Below are 16,346 nucleotides of genomic sequence, written 5' to 3' on the forward strand. Positions count from 1 at the left end.
CAGCAGGCTGGGACGCTGGGTGCCGGTGGAGTGGGTGGCCTGGGATGTTGCTCTCTGAGAAAAAATGGAGGCCGAGATGGAACCGGTGCCCCTCACCGATGACTACTTCGCTCTCTGGTTCAAATCGACGACAGATCAGGATCTTGTCTTGTTCGACAGGCCATGGGTGGTGGTGAGCTAGTTGCTAGCCATAGATCCTCAGGCTTCTGACTTTGTGCAGAGACTGGACGCTGTGAAAATTGGGGTGGTCTGGATCCGATTGCCTTGAGTGGAATACTGGTCGAGCGAGACGATCCTTCGGATCGCAGCAGTAGCTAGTCGGCTGCTCGTCGTTGACAAGATCATTGAACAGCAGAAAGTCATGGGATTTGCCAGAGTGAAGGTGGCCATCGACACCACCATGCCTCTACTGCCCGACATTCTTATCAGGAAAAAGATGAGGGTGCTATGGCAGCCCTTCGTCTATGAGAACTGTCCGACTTCTACTACGGTTGTGGGTGGATTGGGCATACGGAGGCATCCTGCAGGTTTCCGGTGTCGGCATTGGAGGAGGAGGGGTCGGAGCAGACGCTTATGGTGTTGAAGACCAATGATGACCTCGGAGAGCCGAATTCCAACTTTGGCTAGGAGATCCAGCGGCCGATCTTTGGCTCGTGGCTGTCGGCCTTAGGATCCAGCCACCGTGCGGTGCGAAGGGTCGCCACGACCGAGAAAGATAACCGAGTCTACGCCTGAGTCGTCTTCCTCCAGGCCGCACTCTCCGCCCAACCGCTCAAGCTCCCCAAGCTCGCTGCCGGACTCGGACAGATGGCAAAAACTGGCAAAGGTGGCGCGGCAACGCTCCCCCCTAAAAATCAGTTGGCCAACGGGGATGGCGACTCGGGCTCTAGGTCGAGATCGGCACAGGGCTGTGGCCGAGTCGAGCTTTGACCCGTTGACTGACCTAGGCGACTCAGCAGTCGACGTGGATGGCGTTGGGTCGGCTGGGGTGCAGGCCGACCCAAAAGTCCATATGAGGGATGGCCAAGGCCTGTCTAACAAGTGGCCTAGGAGTCCAGCGTCTGATCTGGCCGGGGTGGGTCTGGGCAAGGTCGTTGGGGGCCGGCCTGGGAGCTCGGGCTGGGCCAGCAGTCCAAACGAGGTGGGCACGCCTGTGGAGCCCGAGCGACTGGTCAGGCCCGACCGAGGCCCAAGGTCGGGCCTCGGTGTGCGGGAGCAGGAGATTGTCGCTCATCCCGCCTCTTCTCTGGCGTCTTCTCTAGCAAGGGCGGCCTTGACCTCGACAACCCCTGGCTCCCCTCCATCTCCATTGGGGGCGTCAATGGCGAGGTCTCCCGAGGCTGCTCCGGGTGGCGTAGATGCGGGACCCTTGACATTCGGGCCAGATGGGCGGGTGGTAATTGGGAAGGCTGCCGAAGGCGGCGAGCTGATGGTTGGGCGGCCGATCCCCTGTGCTGCTGCGGACCCCCTGGATCACCGTTTGATGGTGAAGGTGGTGAGATCGGCGGTGATGAGAAAGATTTTCGATTTGGTTGAGGGTGATGGGGGCGGTGGTGGGCCGGCTCGGTCATAGGGAAGGTCGATGGAGTCGTTTGTGGCAATAAGTAGGGGCCAAACTTGCAGTGCGGTGCAGAATGGAGATCCTAGTTTGGAATTGCATGGGAGCGGCCTCCTTCAACACTTCATTCAGAAGATTCATCTAGTGAACGACTCGGACATCTACTTCTTACGTGAGACGCAACTTTTTGGAGATGGCCTCCGCCGAGCTCAACATCGTCTTTTAGCTGCTTGGGAATCCTGTGCTGTGGAGCCTTAGGGCCTGTAGGAGGGTATCATGGTTCTGTGGAAGCAGGGTGTTGCCATTATGGACGTGTTCCATAGTTGCCCCCAGCAAGTTGTAATGAAGCTCCTTAGATTTTGTTTGGTGTATATGCCAATACTAACTACAGGAGGTATTGGTGTATCATCCGGAGAGCGGTGGTGGAGGTAGTCTAGCTAATGATTGAAAGTGCCTAGATGCGGCGGAGCCTAGTCACTTTAGGCTCATCAACCTTTGCACTACCCTTTACAAAATAGTGACAAAGATCATGATGGGCAGGATGAAACCTTTGCTACCCGACCTCATTTGCTAAGAACAAGGGGTGTTCATGGGGAGCTAGAGCATCGCTGACAATGTCATGATTGCCTAGGAGAAGACATGGAATTTGCAGCATGCCTCGAGACGACAGAGCTACATGGTAGTGAAGAGGGCCTATGACATAGTCCGTTGGGGCTTCCTTAGATTTGCGTTGGAGTGTTTTGGCTTTCATGGGACTTAGAAAGCCTAGCTTCTTAGCTATATTCAGAGGTCGTCCTTCTCCATCCTGATTAACGAGACGTCGTTGTCGTTCTTCCATTCCACCATCGGGCTTTGCCAAGGTTGCCTCCTGCTCCCTTACTTGTTCATTATTTCTGTAGATGTGTTTTCTCGCACCATGTGGGTTGCGTGTCGGGAGAGGGTGCTGGATGCTTGTGTGCCAGCTCTCAATGCCTAACCGAACTTATTTGTTTGCAGACAATTGCCTCCTCCTGGCTAGGGCGAGGATCAGGGATGTGCTAGCCCTCAGAGGTGTCTTGGAGGACTACTGCGAGGCATCAAGGCAGAGGGGCGAACCTCCACAAGTCCATCATTTGCTTCAGCCCAAAGACTAAGTTGCAGCTGAAGTAGGAGATCAGGAGGCTCCTTGGAATGAGGGAGTAGGAGGGGCCGTAGAGCTACATGGGCATCCCCATTACGAGGAGACGACTGTGGGTGTCGAAATGCCTCTGCATGGTGCAGCGCGTACAGAAGAGGCTGGAGGGCGTCCTCATTATCCATGATAGGTTGACTGATATTGGTCAAGTCGGTCTTGAGCTCCTTGCCGGTTTATCTCATGTCCAATACTGTCGTTTCGGAGACTATAATGATAAGGATAGAGCGACTCCTCCGGGACTTCCTCGATGGTTCACATGGTGGCAATCTCGAAGTGCATCTACTGACTTGGGAAATGGTCTGCCAGCCGATCCATGAGGGAGGGCTGGGTGTCTAGTCTCTCTATCTGAGGAGGGAGATGCTGCTCGCTCAGCATGCGGCAAAACTGGTTCTTGAGTCGCAATGCTTTTGGAGTCAGATAATGACTGCCTGGTACGGTCTGGTGTTGGCGAGTGGGGCAGCCTAGAGGGGTCGGAGGTGCTCCTTTCTCTTGAAAATGAATTCTAGGTTCTTCGGTGTTAAGCATGCTGATTTTTTTTTTAAAAAAAACCATGGCTGAACCTGATCGAGTTGCCTACGTACCCCTTCATAAGAAGGATCAAGCCATACGTAGTTCTTTTTAAGTTTCAAAAACGCAGCGGAAAAACCGAATCAAACAATTTAATTCATGCATGCTTACAAGATCAAATCTAGAAATCAGCACCTTAAGAACATATAGGATTGTGCCGGAATCGTTTAAACAATTATGCTAAAACTTTCATGCATGATTAACTATCAGATCTGAAAGTTAAATATTCTACTTCGATTAATCTCCGAATATCCATCGAATGGATTCTGAAGATAACTCCGTGAACAAAGGAGGGTAAAACCTCGAGGAATCAGACCTATACCCTGACTCCAAAATAAAAGATTAATATAGAATTAATATCTTTTATGATGAAAGAAATTTGTGGATCTGATCCTTGACTTCACAGCCACGCACACGAATGGCCTCTATGAGAAGTATACACGAAGCCCTAAGTAGATCGTCTTCCGCGGGAGTGCTAGCTCGCGTAGGAACGTTGCAATGGCTGAAGCTTTCTCCTTCTAAACACTCAACCTTTGATTGTTCTTCAAGAAGATGGAGGATGAACGTGAGGAAGAAGGAGAAGAAGGGATGGAGGCCCTCAGAGAATTTTTTCAGAATTTTTTGAAACCTCTAAATATGGTATATATTGAACCCAAGGCATGGGGGTCTTTTATAGCCAAAAGACCACCCCACGCCTCACACCTAATTTAGCCAACTAATTTAGCTGATAAAATCTCCAAAAAATTTTGGTGGTTTGGCAGCTAAGATAGGATAGATATATCCAAATTTTGTGCATTTTGGATCCCTAAAAGATAGAAATTCATACGTCCAAAGTTCGGCCACAGACCACCCTATTTCATGCACGATGCAATCCCTACAAATTAGAAAATTCATCTAAATCTTTCTAGAAAGATTTAAGGTGCCATTTTTATAGAAAATATAGCCTCACGCCTCCTCTCTTCTCATGCCAATTTTTGGCCAAAAATAAGGAGGATAGGCATAGAAAATATTGGGGATAAATTAAGATATCATTCTTCTCCAAGAAGATAAGGATGGGTTCCTAAAATTTAGGAATTCTTCTTCTTATCCAATTCTGATTATTTGGACTCATAATCCTCATTAAATAAGGTCTTCTAATTGATTTGGATCAAGCCCAATCTAATTGGGTAAAGTTCCATCAATTTGGTCAAGCTCAATCTACTTGGGTTGAACCCAATCCAATTAGGTCAAATCCTGATGCAGCCCAAATTGAATCCTATTCAATTTGGCTCAACCTAAGCCCAATTACTCAATCAAATTGAGTTCATTAGCAATCTAATTGCTAATTAATCCTCCAATAATTCAATAATTATTTTAATGCAACTTTTGCTTAGGATAATTTGTCAATCAAATTGACCAAATTATCCCTGAATGATTCTTAATCATCAATCAGCCATTTGATCAACCTAGAAACTTCTATGCGTGTGACCTCATAGGTTCGAACCTAAGCCGGTAGTATAGGAACATCTTCCTATACTAATCGATGTGACCATCTAGCAATGGTACCCGACGTCCGGATAGGCCGAATATATGCGAAACAAATATTCTGGAACCCTGGACTATGGTTACTGTATAATTCAATCCTTTTGACTCCTAATGCCAGGATGACTTAGAGCTCACTGTCAACCCTATAATTAGTACATCCATTATGTGATTAACTTTAGATATCTCGTGACTCCTCACTGGGATTACCCTGGCAAAGGTTTTGCTAAATTAATCACAAGACATTATCTCCTGTTTCCAGGAGGGGTCAATTCCATCTCGACTCACAACTGACTACGCAAGTACTTGACTGCACCCAGTGACCTTCCGTCACTGAATTAGAAATTTAGGTAGTCCGGTACCAAAGTATAGTGAGTTGCTTGCTAGTCACAGGTTGCAATCTCAGGTCAGAGGGCCAAACTTATACCCATATCCACTCGGAACATCTCTTGACAGTAGAGCGTTCCGAAATTGGTCACGTTCGGTGAAATATACTCCTACACTTCACCTGTGTGGCATACTAGTATCTCCACACTCCTTGGTTAAGAGGACAACCAACGTATATGTCACACAACAACCTAATCTCGATAATGTTGTCGTCCTAGTAACAACATATCATTTGGTCGCGAACAAGTTTAAGGACTCAAAGATAAATCCTCCTTTATCATAACATAAGTCCTAAGGACTTCATCATATAAGAGTTCATTTGAAGATGAAATGATGAATAATGCCAAATAACACTTTATTAATTTATCAATTCATTTACAAAATTCAATCATCAATATGCTGATGATTGACATTTAGGATATAACTCCCAACACCTCTGAGGAAGATATGTAGGTATGTGCCCACAGCCGTGGTGAACAATAGATGACTTATCAGCGATGGGTGCAGTGTCGATGTGGTGGAAGACCCTTGAGTGGACTCTCTCTCGGTGAGGCTCTAGTCGACTATGATCAATGTCGAGGTTGTGGGCGGACTTTGGGTTTGTGATTTTCTCCACCCTGAGGGTCCAGGGTGGGATTCCGGCCGGATCAGCTACCTGTTTGCAGAACACCTCGCAAAAAGAGTTCTATCGCTTCCTATTTTAAGGAGTGCTTATCCAGATGTTAGGGTTCGGAGTTCATCTAGCAACCCTATAGTCAGAGTGGGAGACGTCTATCGCTTTCTTTGGAGTGAGCGGCACCTGAGGCTGGACTGCACTTAGAGCTGGAGATTCGGTCTCCACCTGCGGGTTGCACTATTCCACTAAAAGGTGGTTTGGGGCCGGTTGCCGACAAGAGTAGTATTGTGTGGGTGAAGACTGGGCATCCAACCTCAGTGCCTTGGGTGCCAGTTGGATGAGACTGTGGACCACTCTTTGTTTCAGTGTGAGCATGTTAGGAGGGTCTGGGGGCATGTTGATATCCCGCCACCCTCAAACGGTCGAAGTCATTTGGGCCCCTTATTGCAGGCACTTGGACGATGGGCTTTTACCCCTCAGACTTCGCAAGTGACCAGTGGCGTCTTACACTGTTTACTACATCTGGCTAGCCAGGAATGCCTGAATTTTTGGAGAGAGCAGCCCCACACCCAGATTCGTTGTAGAGCGGACCCGTGTTTTTGGCGGTGGAGATCACCCATGTAGGTCTATCAAATGGGTCCTTGATAGCTCGGGGCACCTGGGCCTCTACTTCTACTCGTGTAGCGTCTCGGCTGGTGTTCTTCACCTAGGAGCCTCTAAGCTCGAGTGTCACGACCCCCGCCCCGTTTCCGGCGGGCCGCCGCGACGGTCCTAGGGTGCGGGTAGGCATAAGGCCACCAGCCACCGCGTAGAACCCTACTACCTATCAATCATCAATAGATCTTGAAAAATTTGGCATGATACATGCACAAAATGATCACTTTTCCTATAATGACCTGTCAGGATTATCTCAATACATACAACACACTACCTGTCAGAGCATTAATCACATAATCTGTCACATAATAAACCTGGACAATATATAGCAATACATTATCACAGGCACACAACTGATTTGCACACATATATATATATACCTGCTTTCCAATCCATCCATGGTCCAACCCATATCCACAACAGGATCTATGACTGTAACTATGCACTATATACAATAGAAGGTTTATAATACAACAAAAGGTATAGGCCTCTATCTACATTATACTATACTATACTATGGAGCGGCACAGCTAGCAGGCAATCTCTAACCCTGCTCTTCTCTATACAATACCTGCCCTGCAATCAAAAACACCAAACTGGGAAGTGAGTATATAAATACTCAGTGAGTGGAGTAGAGAGTACTATGCACATGAGACAAAATATAATCATGGCTCGAGGTGAAATCTCAAGATCAATAACAAGATGAACATGAACTCAACATAAAGAATATGGAGTAAATCATCAAAATCACCACAATCACAATCAACTCATCTGAAGCATATATGGAATAATCGAGTAAACATATATACTACTCATGAATATGCTCAACAGATCATAATGCTGGAACATATAAATCAGGTGTCAATATGCTGAATCATCAACAAGACAGCTATTGGGAGGTGGGTTTTACGCCCCAGGCGAACCAGCAACAACTCCCTACTGTCACATGCATATGCAGGATAAGACACCATACCAATAATATAAATGCTAGATAGCTATCGGGAGGTGGGTTTTACGCCCCAGGCGAACCAGCAACAACTCCCCAGTATCACATGCATATGCAGAATAAGACACCATACTGATAATATAAATACAAGCCAGTATCCAGAACAGAAATCCATCTCACATCTATATACTAAACGGCACCTCGTGGGAATTCTACATCCGCGGAAAGCCATACTGCACCTCGCGGGGTCTTACTATGCCCGGCGGCAAGCAGAATATAAGTCGTAGGACTGGCCAATCCTACGCCTAGGGCCGTGTCCCCCCTAGGAAGGGACTGGGCTCCGCCCACCTAGAAGGCTACTATGTGCACAAAGGCCGATGTTCAACCCCATCGACTATAGGTGTCCTGCAGATACTGTCAAGCCATGCATGAATGCCATAATGCACCCTCCCAATACTCTACTAAAAGGAGCATAATTAAGACTACCACTCACTCGACTCCGACCCAGTCATAAACTAACATCAGGTTTGGGAGTGAGGGGTCAAGGGTGTGCAATGCAACTCAATATACCACTGAAATGGGCTCTACAAATCTTTGAAATAGAGGAAATGAAATCAATTTACAAAAGAAGTCATTTCACAATTCAGATCCAATTTAATTACTCATAAAGAGTATAATCAAGGCTACCACTTACAAGTCTTTGAAATAGAGGAAATGAAATCAATTTACAAAAGAAGTCATTTCACAATTCAGATCCAATTTAATTACTCATAAAGAGTATAATCAAGGTTACCACTTACAAGTCTTTGAAATAGAGGAAATGAAATCAATTTACAAAAGAAGTCATTTCACAATTCAGATCCAATTTAATTACTCATAAAAGAGTATAATCAAGGTTACCACTTACAAGTCTTTGAAATAGAGGAAATGAAATCAATTTACAAAAGAAATCATTTCACAATTCAGATCCAATTTGATTACTCATCAACCCCTCGTAATTCCTCTCAATGTTTCCTCAAATGCATGTACAGAATAATCAAGCATGGAGAATCAAGATTATAGAGGAATCTACTACAATATCAATCAATATGCTCAAGTGGAATCAATTCACACTTGGCGACATTCATGAAAATGAATTAAGGAAGCTCATGGTGCAAAGTACATGACTCCCACTCACCTGCCAATCCGGCACGGCCTCGATACGCCTCTAGAATTTTACAGTAGGCAGCAGGGGACTTATTCCTCTTGTTCCCTAGCTTCTTGCCAAACTATGACATGCATTTACAATACATTTAGTTTTGTATCAAGGGCTATAATCTACGTGCCAATTATAATATAGGGAACTTTAATTGATTCAACTCCCCCGTTCCCTAAATCTTTTCTTTTCTTTCTCTTTTTCTTTTTCTATTAATTAACTCATCATTTATGTGTATTAGGGACTCCCTTGCACGAGTACAAGGTCCCTTTTAGCTTGATCTAGGCTTAATACCCTATTATAGCATGAAATCCCCTATTTTCCACCCGGATGAACAGTAACCCGGACCGACAGCCGGTTACTTCATCCCGGGTTTGATCCACTTTTCAGACTCCAAATTTGATGAAATTTTTACTTAACATTCTACACTCATAGGAAATTCCAAAAAGGTAACATGCATCACTATCGGAGGCCGTTTGACCCCCTAAATAATTCGCCAAAATTGGGACTTTGACACGATTTTTCCGTAGTGCCGGAAAAATTTGTCGAAATCCGATTCTTCCCCTTTTAACACCCTTTACAACTATCATCTACCCTTTCTATAGCATAAATTATTTAGAATACTAGGTAGGGACGGGTATTTACCTTTTTCTTCTTGTGAAACTTGGGTCCTTGCGTAGAGGAAAAGGAAACCGACACTTCCCCTTTTTTGTTTCCGCCGGCACACAACCGGGATCCCCCCTTCCCTTCTCTTCTTTTTCTTCTTTTGGACTCTCCCTCTTCTTCTCTTCTTCTCTCTTTTCTTCTCTTTTTCTTCTTCTTCTTTTTCTTCTTTTCTTCTCTTTTTTCTCTCCTTTTCCTTCTCTTCTTCTCTCCTTTTCCTTCTCTGTGTTTCTACCGCCTGAGACCCCCTCCCCTCCTTCTCGGTTTCATTCCACCGACAGCACACTCAACCCACCAATTAAGTCACATCAAACAAAACCAAATCCCCATTTTGCCCTTGCCACTTCGATATATCTGCAATTATGCCATTATCTTTTGATTCCTTCCCATTTTATCCCTTATATCAATTTTAAAGGACTATTCTATCCCTTTTTTATAAAAAAAAAAAATTTTTGGGGTTATTACATCCTCCCCCCCTTATATAAAATTCGTCCTCGAATTTAAAAGGGTAAATTATCTCATTACTCAAAGAGGTGAGGGTATTTGCTCTTCATACTTTGCTCCGACTCTCAAGTGCATTCTTCAACATTGTGCCGGTGCCATTGGACCTTTACCATACATATTTCCTTATTTCTTAGCTTCTTGATCTGAGTATCAAGGATAGCTACAGGAAGCTCTTCATAAGAAAGGTCTCCCTCTACTGTAACTTCCTGCACTGACAGCACATGGGATGGATTTGGCACATACTTCCGGAGCATAGATACATGAAATATTGAATGCACATGACTGAGGTTTGGAGGCAATGCTAATCTGTAAGATACAGTGCCAACCTTGTCTAATATCTCAAAGGGGCCAATGTATCTAGGACTAAGCTTGCCTCTCTTTCCAAACCTCATTATTCCTTTCATAGGAGAGATCTTTAGGAACACATGATTTCCCGTGCCAAACTGCACATCTCTCCTTCTGACATCTGCGTAGCTCTTCTGCCTACTAAACACTGTCCTCAACCTTTCTTGTATCACTAACACTTTTTTTTTTGATCAGTGCATCTACCACAATATTAGCTTTTCTCGGATGTGAGTAGAGCAGCAATACTACCAGAAGTTTTTCAACTCGGTGTATCTACCTCAACATTAGCTTTTTCCGGAGAGTAGTGTATAGATAAGGCATGATTTTTATCAATTCCAATCATCTTTCCTGTCTCATATTGAGTAGCTTCTAGGTAAGAAGGTATTTTAAACTCTTATGATCAGTATACACCTTACAAGATTTATCAATACAGGGCCGAAGATATTTGTTCTGTATTGTTACCTTGTCCAATCCTTGATAACCAATACATAACCTCAAACTTCCATCTTCCTTCTTTACAAACAATACTAGAGTTCCCTAAGATGACACACTAAGTCGAATGAAGCCTTTATCAAGCGATTCTTGCAACTTTTCCTTTAATTCTTTTATTTCAGTTGAAGCCATTCTATAGGGGGTTTTTGAAGATTGGTATGGTATTGGGAATCAAATCAATTGCAAATTCAATCTCTCTCTCTGGTGGCAAACCAGGAAGATCTTCTGAAAAAAAAACATCAGGGTGTTCATTCATTACTGGAATATCCTCTAATTTGGTCTCCTTTCAGGTATCCATTGCACAGACTAAATAAGTCTTATACTCCTTTTCTAATGCCTTCCTAGCTTTCAGGGCAGAAATTAATGTTATGATGAATTACATTACACGGGTGCATCGCTTTGAAAGAAGAACCCTGGTTCTTCAGGTATCTAGAATATCACTCTTTTACTGTAGCAGTCAATATGAGTGTGGTACTGAGACCTCCAAGCTATTCCCAAAATGATGTCAAAATCTTGCATGTCAAGTTATATAATATTTGTCACTAACTCTCCTATCCCTATTTGAATTATGCAATTCTTGCACTAATGTCAACAATTACTGTTTCCTATAGGGGTGTAGGAACACACAGTGATTCTTCTAGTTCCTCAAGTATGCAGTGTAGTTATCTAGATAAACTAACTGAAATAAAGAAATGCATAGTGCCAAAATCGAACAAAATAGAGGGATCAATCAAGCTGACTGGTAATATACCTGTTACCACCCGGTCATTGGCACTAGCATCTTGGTAGGTCAGTGTAAAACTCGAGCATTACCTCTTGGCCTCTGGTCACCAGGTACAGGAGGTCTGAGTTCATTCCTCCTCTTGTATGGGCAATCACGTGCCAGGTGTCCAGTCCGCCCACAACTATAACATGCCCTCGCTCTCCTCATATAGGGCCCACTATGGGATCTGCTAGAGTAAGTGCGGGCTCTGGGATCTGCTATGGTGATATTGATGATTCCACTATGGGATCTGCTAGAGTAATTGCGGACCCTGGGCTTCTCTTGAATTGGAGTGCCCCTAAAATCCCATGGCCTGCCACTCTGACTTCTGTCTGATCTGGATCTCATCAGGTCAGCCCTTTCTCTATCAGATCTTTTCAATTCAGCCTCTACTCTCAAGGCTCTGTCCAAAATATCCATATAGCTGGTAATTAACTGTGAAGATGTTCGGGATCTGATCTCATGTCTAAGCCCTTGTTCGAACCGGTTGGCTCTACTCATATCATCCTCCATGAACTGGGGGCAGAATCGACCCAGCTCATCGAACCTATTGACGTAATCCGAAACAGTCATATGCTCGGACTGAGTCAGCGATAAAAACTCATTCTGCTTCATTTGCCTAACTGAGTCCGAAAAGTACTTAGCATAAAATATTCTCTTAAAGTCTCCCCAGGCCGTTCCGTTGACCTCATATGCTGTCTCCATAGCAGTCCACCAAGAGTCAGCACTCCCCCTTAGCATAGAGATGGCTAATTTGACTTTTACCTCCTCGGGAAATTGGAGTAACTCATACATCTTCTCCAGTTTTTGGATCCAGGCCTCAGCTATCATGGGATCGGACCCACCATTAAACATCGGTGGATTCAGCCTACGGAACCTCTCGTAATAGGATTCTATCGGCTGTACAGGTTGGGCAGCTAACTGCATCTGCTGCTGTTGCTCAAGCAGTTGTGCTATTAACTGGTACACTCCTGCTAAATCTGCCTGGGTTGCTATGGAGTGTGGAGTAGTTTGTGAAATTGATTGGCTATCAGGGTCCGGAGAAGGTGCCCTTATTTCTCTTTCATCCTCCATATTGCTTACGGCTACCTAGCAGTCAAGAATTTATGATGAGTTTACATAAATTATCTCTTAACATAGTAAAATAGCAAAAACCATCAAAGAGATCACATAGTCATATCATAATAAATCTGAGAATCTACAATATTCACCTTCTCTTATTAACACAAATATTCATTATTGAAAAATCTAGTCTCCCATCACAGTCAATATTTTTGACCAATTTAAATTGATTCGATCCACTATACTTTCGCTACACAACTCTGATCAATATCCTCCGAATTTATTAATTGACTTTCTGTCAAAATATAAATCTTGATTGTAAACTGAATGATATACAATTTTGTCTCAAGTAGAGCCAAAAAGAACTCTTAAGTCTCATCCTCAAATATATTTTACAGAATTGTATATGACTCATAAAATAACATATAGAAAAACCCTATGCTCCATAGTATAATCCTATACTTAATCCTGACTCACCCTATTGCTCTGACAGGACTCTTCTTAACCTTTGCTCTGATACCACTTCTTGTCACGACCCCCGCCCCGTTTCCGGCGGGCCGCCGCGACGGTCCTAGGGTGCGGGTAGGCATAAGGCCACCAGCCACCGCGTAGAACCCTACTACCTATCAATCATCAATAGATCTTGAAAAATTTGGCATGATATATGCACAAAATGATCACTTTTCCTATAGTGACCTGTCAGGATTATCTCAATACATACAACACACTACCTGTCAGAGCATTAATTACATAATTTGTCACATAATAAACCTGGACAATATATAGCAATACATTATCACAGGCACACAACTGATTTGCACACATATATATATATATACCTGCTTCCCAATCCATCCATGGTCCAACCCATATCCACAACAGGATCTATGACTGTAACTATGCACTATATACAATAGAAGGTTTATAATACACCAAAAGGTATAGACCTCTATCTACATTATACTATACTATACTATGGAGCGGCACAGCTAGCAGGCAATCTCTAACCCTGCTCTTCTCTATACAATACCTGCCCTGCAATCAAAAACACCAAACTGGGGAGTGAGTATATAAATACTCAGTGAGTGGAGTAGAGAGTACTATGCACATGAGACAAAATATAATCATGGCTCGAGGTGAAATCTCAAGATCAATAACAAGATGAACATGAACTCAACATAAAGAATATGGAGTAAATCATCAATATCACCACAATCACAATCAACTCATCTGAAGCATATATGGAATAATCGAGTAAACATATATACTACTCATGAATATGCTCAACAGATCATAATGCTGGAACATACAAATCAGGTGTCAATATGCTGAATCATCAACAAGACAGCTATTGGGAGGTGGGTTTTACGCCCCAGGCGAACCAGCAACAACTCCCTACTGTCACATGCATATGCAGGATAAAACACCATACCAATAATATAAATACTAGATAGCTATCGGGAGGTGGGTTTTACGCCCCAGGCGAACCAGCAACAACTCCCCAGTATCACATGCATATGCAGAATAAGACACCATACTGATAATATAAATGCAAGCCAGTATCCAGAACAGAAATCCATCTCACATCTATATACTAAACGGCACCTCGCGGGAATTCTACATCCGCGGAAAGCCATACTGCACCTCGCGGGGTCTTACTATGCCCGGCGGCAAGCAGAATATAAGTCGTAGGACTGGCCAATCCTACGCCTAGGGTCGTGTCCCCCCTAGGAAGGGACTGGGCTCCGCCCATCCAGAAGGCTACTATGTGCACAAAGGCCGATGTTCAACCCCATCGACTATAGGTGTCCTGCAGATACTGTCAAGCCATGCATGAATGCCATAATGCACCCTCCCAATACTCTACTAAAAGGAGCATAATTAAGACTACCACTCACTCGACTCCGACCCAATCATAAACTAACATCAGGTTTGGGAGTGAGGGGTCAAGGGTGTGCAATGCAACTCAATATACCACTGAAATGGGCTCTACAAATCTTTGAAATAGAGAAAATGAAATCAATTTACAAAAGAAGTCATTTCACAATTCAGATCTAATTTAATTACTCATAAAGAGTATAATCAAGGCTACCACTTACAAGTCTTTGAAATAGAGGAAATGAAATCAATTTACAAAAGAAGTCATTTCATAATTCAGATCCAATTTAATTACTCATAAAGAGTATAATAAAGATTACCACTTACAAGTCTTTGAAATAGAGGAAATGAAATCAATTTACAAAAGAAGTCATTTCACAATTCAGATCCAATTTAATTACTCATAAAAGAGTATAATCAAGGTTACCACTTATAAGTCTTTGAAATAGAGGAAATGAAATCAATTTACAAAAGAAATCATTTCACAATTCAGATCCAATTTGATTACTCATCAACCCCTCGTAATTCCTCTCAATGTTTCCTCAAATGCATGTACAGAATAATCAAGCATGGAGAATCAAGATTATAGAGGAATCTACTACAATATCAATCAATATGCTCAAGTGGAATCAATTCACACTTGGCGACATTCATGAAAATAAATTAAGGAAGCTCATGGTGCAAAGTACATGACTCCCACTCACCTGCCAATCCGGCACGGCCTCGATACGCCTCTAAAATTTTACAGTAGGCAGCAGGGGACTTCTTCCTCTTGTTCTCTAGCTTCTTGCCCAACTGTGACATGCATTTACAATACATTTAGTTTTGTATCAAGGGCTATAATCTACGTGCCAATTATAATATAGGGAACTTTAATTGATTCAACTCCCCCGTTTCCTAAATCTTTTCTTTTCTTTCTCTTTTTCTTTTTCTATTAATTAACTCATCATTTATGTGTATTAGGGACTCCCTTGCACGAGTACAAGGTCCTTTTTAGCTTGATCTAGGCTTAATACCCTATTATAGCATGAAATCCCCTATTTTCCACCCGGATGAACAGTAACCCGGACCGACAGCCGGTTACTTCATTCCGGGTTTGATCCACTTTTCAGACTCCAAATTTGATGAAATTTTTACTTAACATTCTACACTCATAGGGGATTCCAAAAAGGTAACATGCATCACTATCGGAGGCCGTTTGACCTCCTAAATAATTCGCCAAAGTTGGGACTTTGACACGATTTTTCCGTAGTGCCGGAAAAATTTGTCGAAATCCGATTCTTCCCCTTTTAACACCCTTTACAACTATCATCTACCCTTTCTATAGCATAAATTCTTTAGAATACTAGGTAGGGACGGGTATTTACCTTTTTCTTCTTGTGAAACTTGGGTCCTTGCGTAGAGGAAAAGGAAACCGACACTTCCCTTTTTTTGTTTCCGCCGGCACACAACCGGGATCCCCCCTTCCCTTCTCTTCTTTTTCTTCTTTTGGACTCTCCCTCTTCTTCTCTTCTTCTCTCTTTTCTTCTCTTTTTCTTCTTCTTCTTTTTCTTCTTTTCTTCTCTTTTTTCTCTCCTTTTCCTTCTCTTCTTCTCTCCTATTCCTTCTCTGTGTTTCTACCGCCTGAGACCCCCTCCCCTCCTTCTCGGTTTCATTCCACCGACAGCACACTCAACCCACCAATTAAGTCACATCAAACAAAACCAAATCCCCATTTTGCCCTTACCACTTCGATATATCTGCAATTATGCCATTATCTTTTGATTCCTTCCCATTTTACCCCTTATATCAATTTTAAAGGACTATTCTATCCCTTTTTTATAAAAAAAAAATTTTTTTGGAGTTATTACATCCTCCCCCCCTTATATAAAAAAAATTTTCAAGGTAGTTGCTGCCGGAGGGTGCCAGATCTTTGACACTTCTATTTCGGGGGTGGAGCTGAGGACAACATGGGTTGGTGTAGGCGATTAGAGCGGTCCTTCTTGAGGGCGACTCGGCCACAGTGATTGGCTGGATCC

This window comes from Phoenix dactylifera, chromosome 7 (assembly GCF_051530095.1).
Source record: "Phoenix dactylifera cultivar Ajwa chromosome 7, Ajwa_hap1_PhDact_Kaust_v1.1, whole genome shotgun sequence".
In the NCBI taxonomy this organism is placed as follows: Eukaryota; Viridiplantae; Streptophyta; class Magnoliopsida; order Arecales; family Arecaceae; genus Phoenix; species Phoenix dactylifera.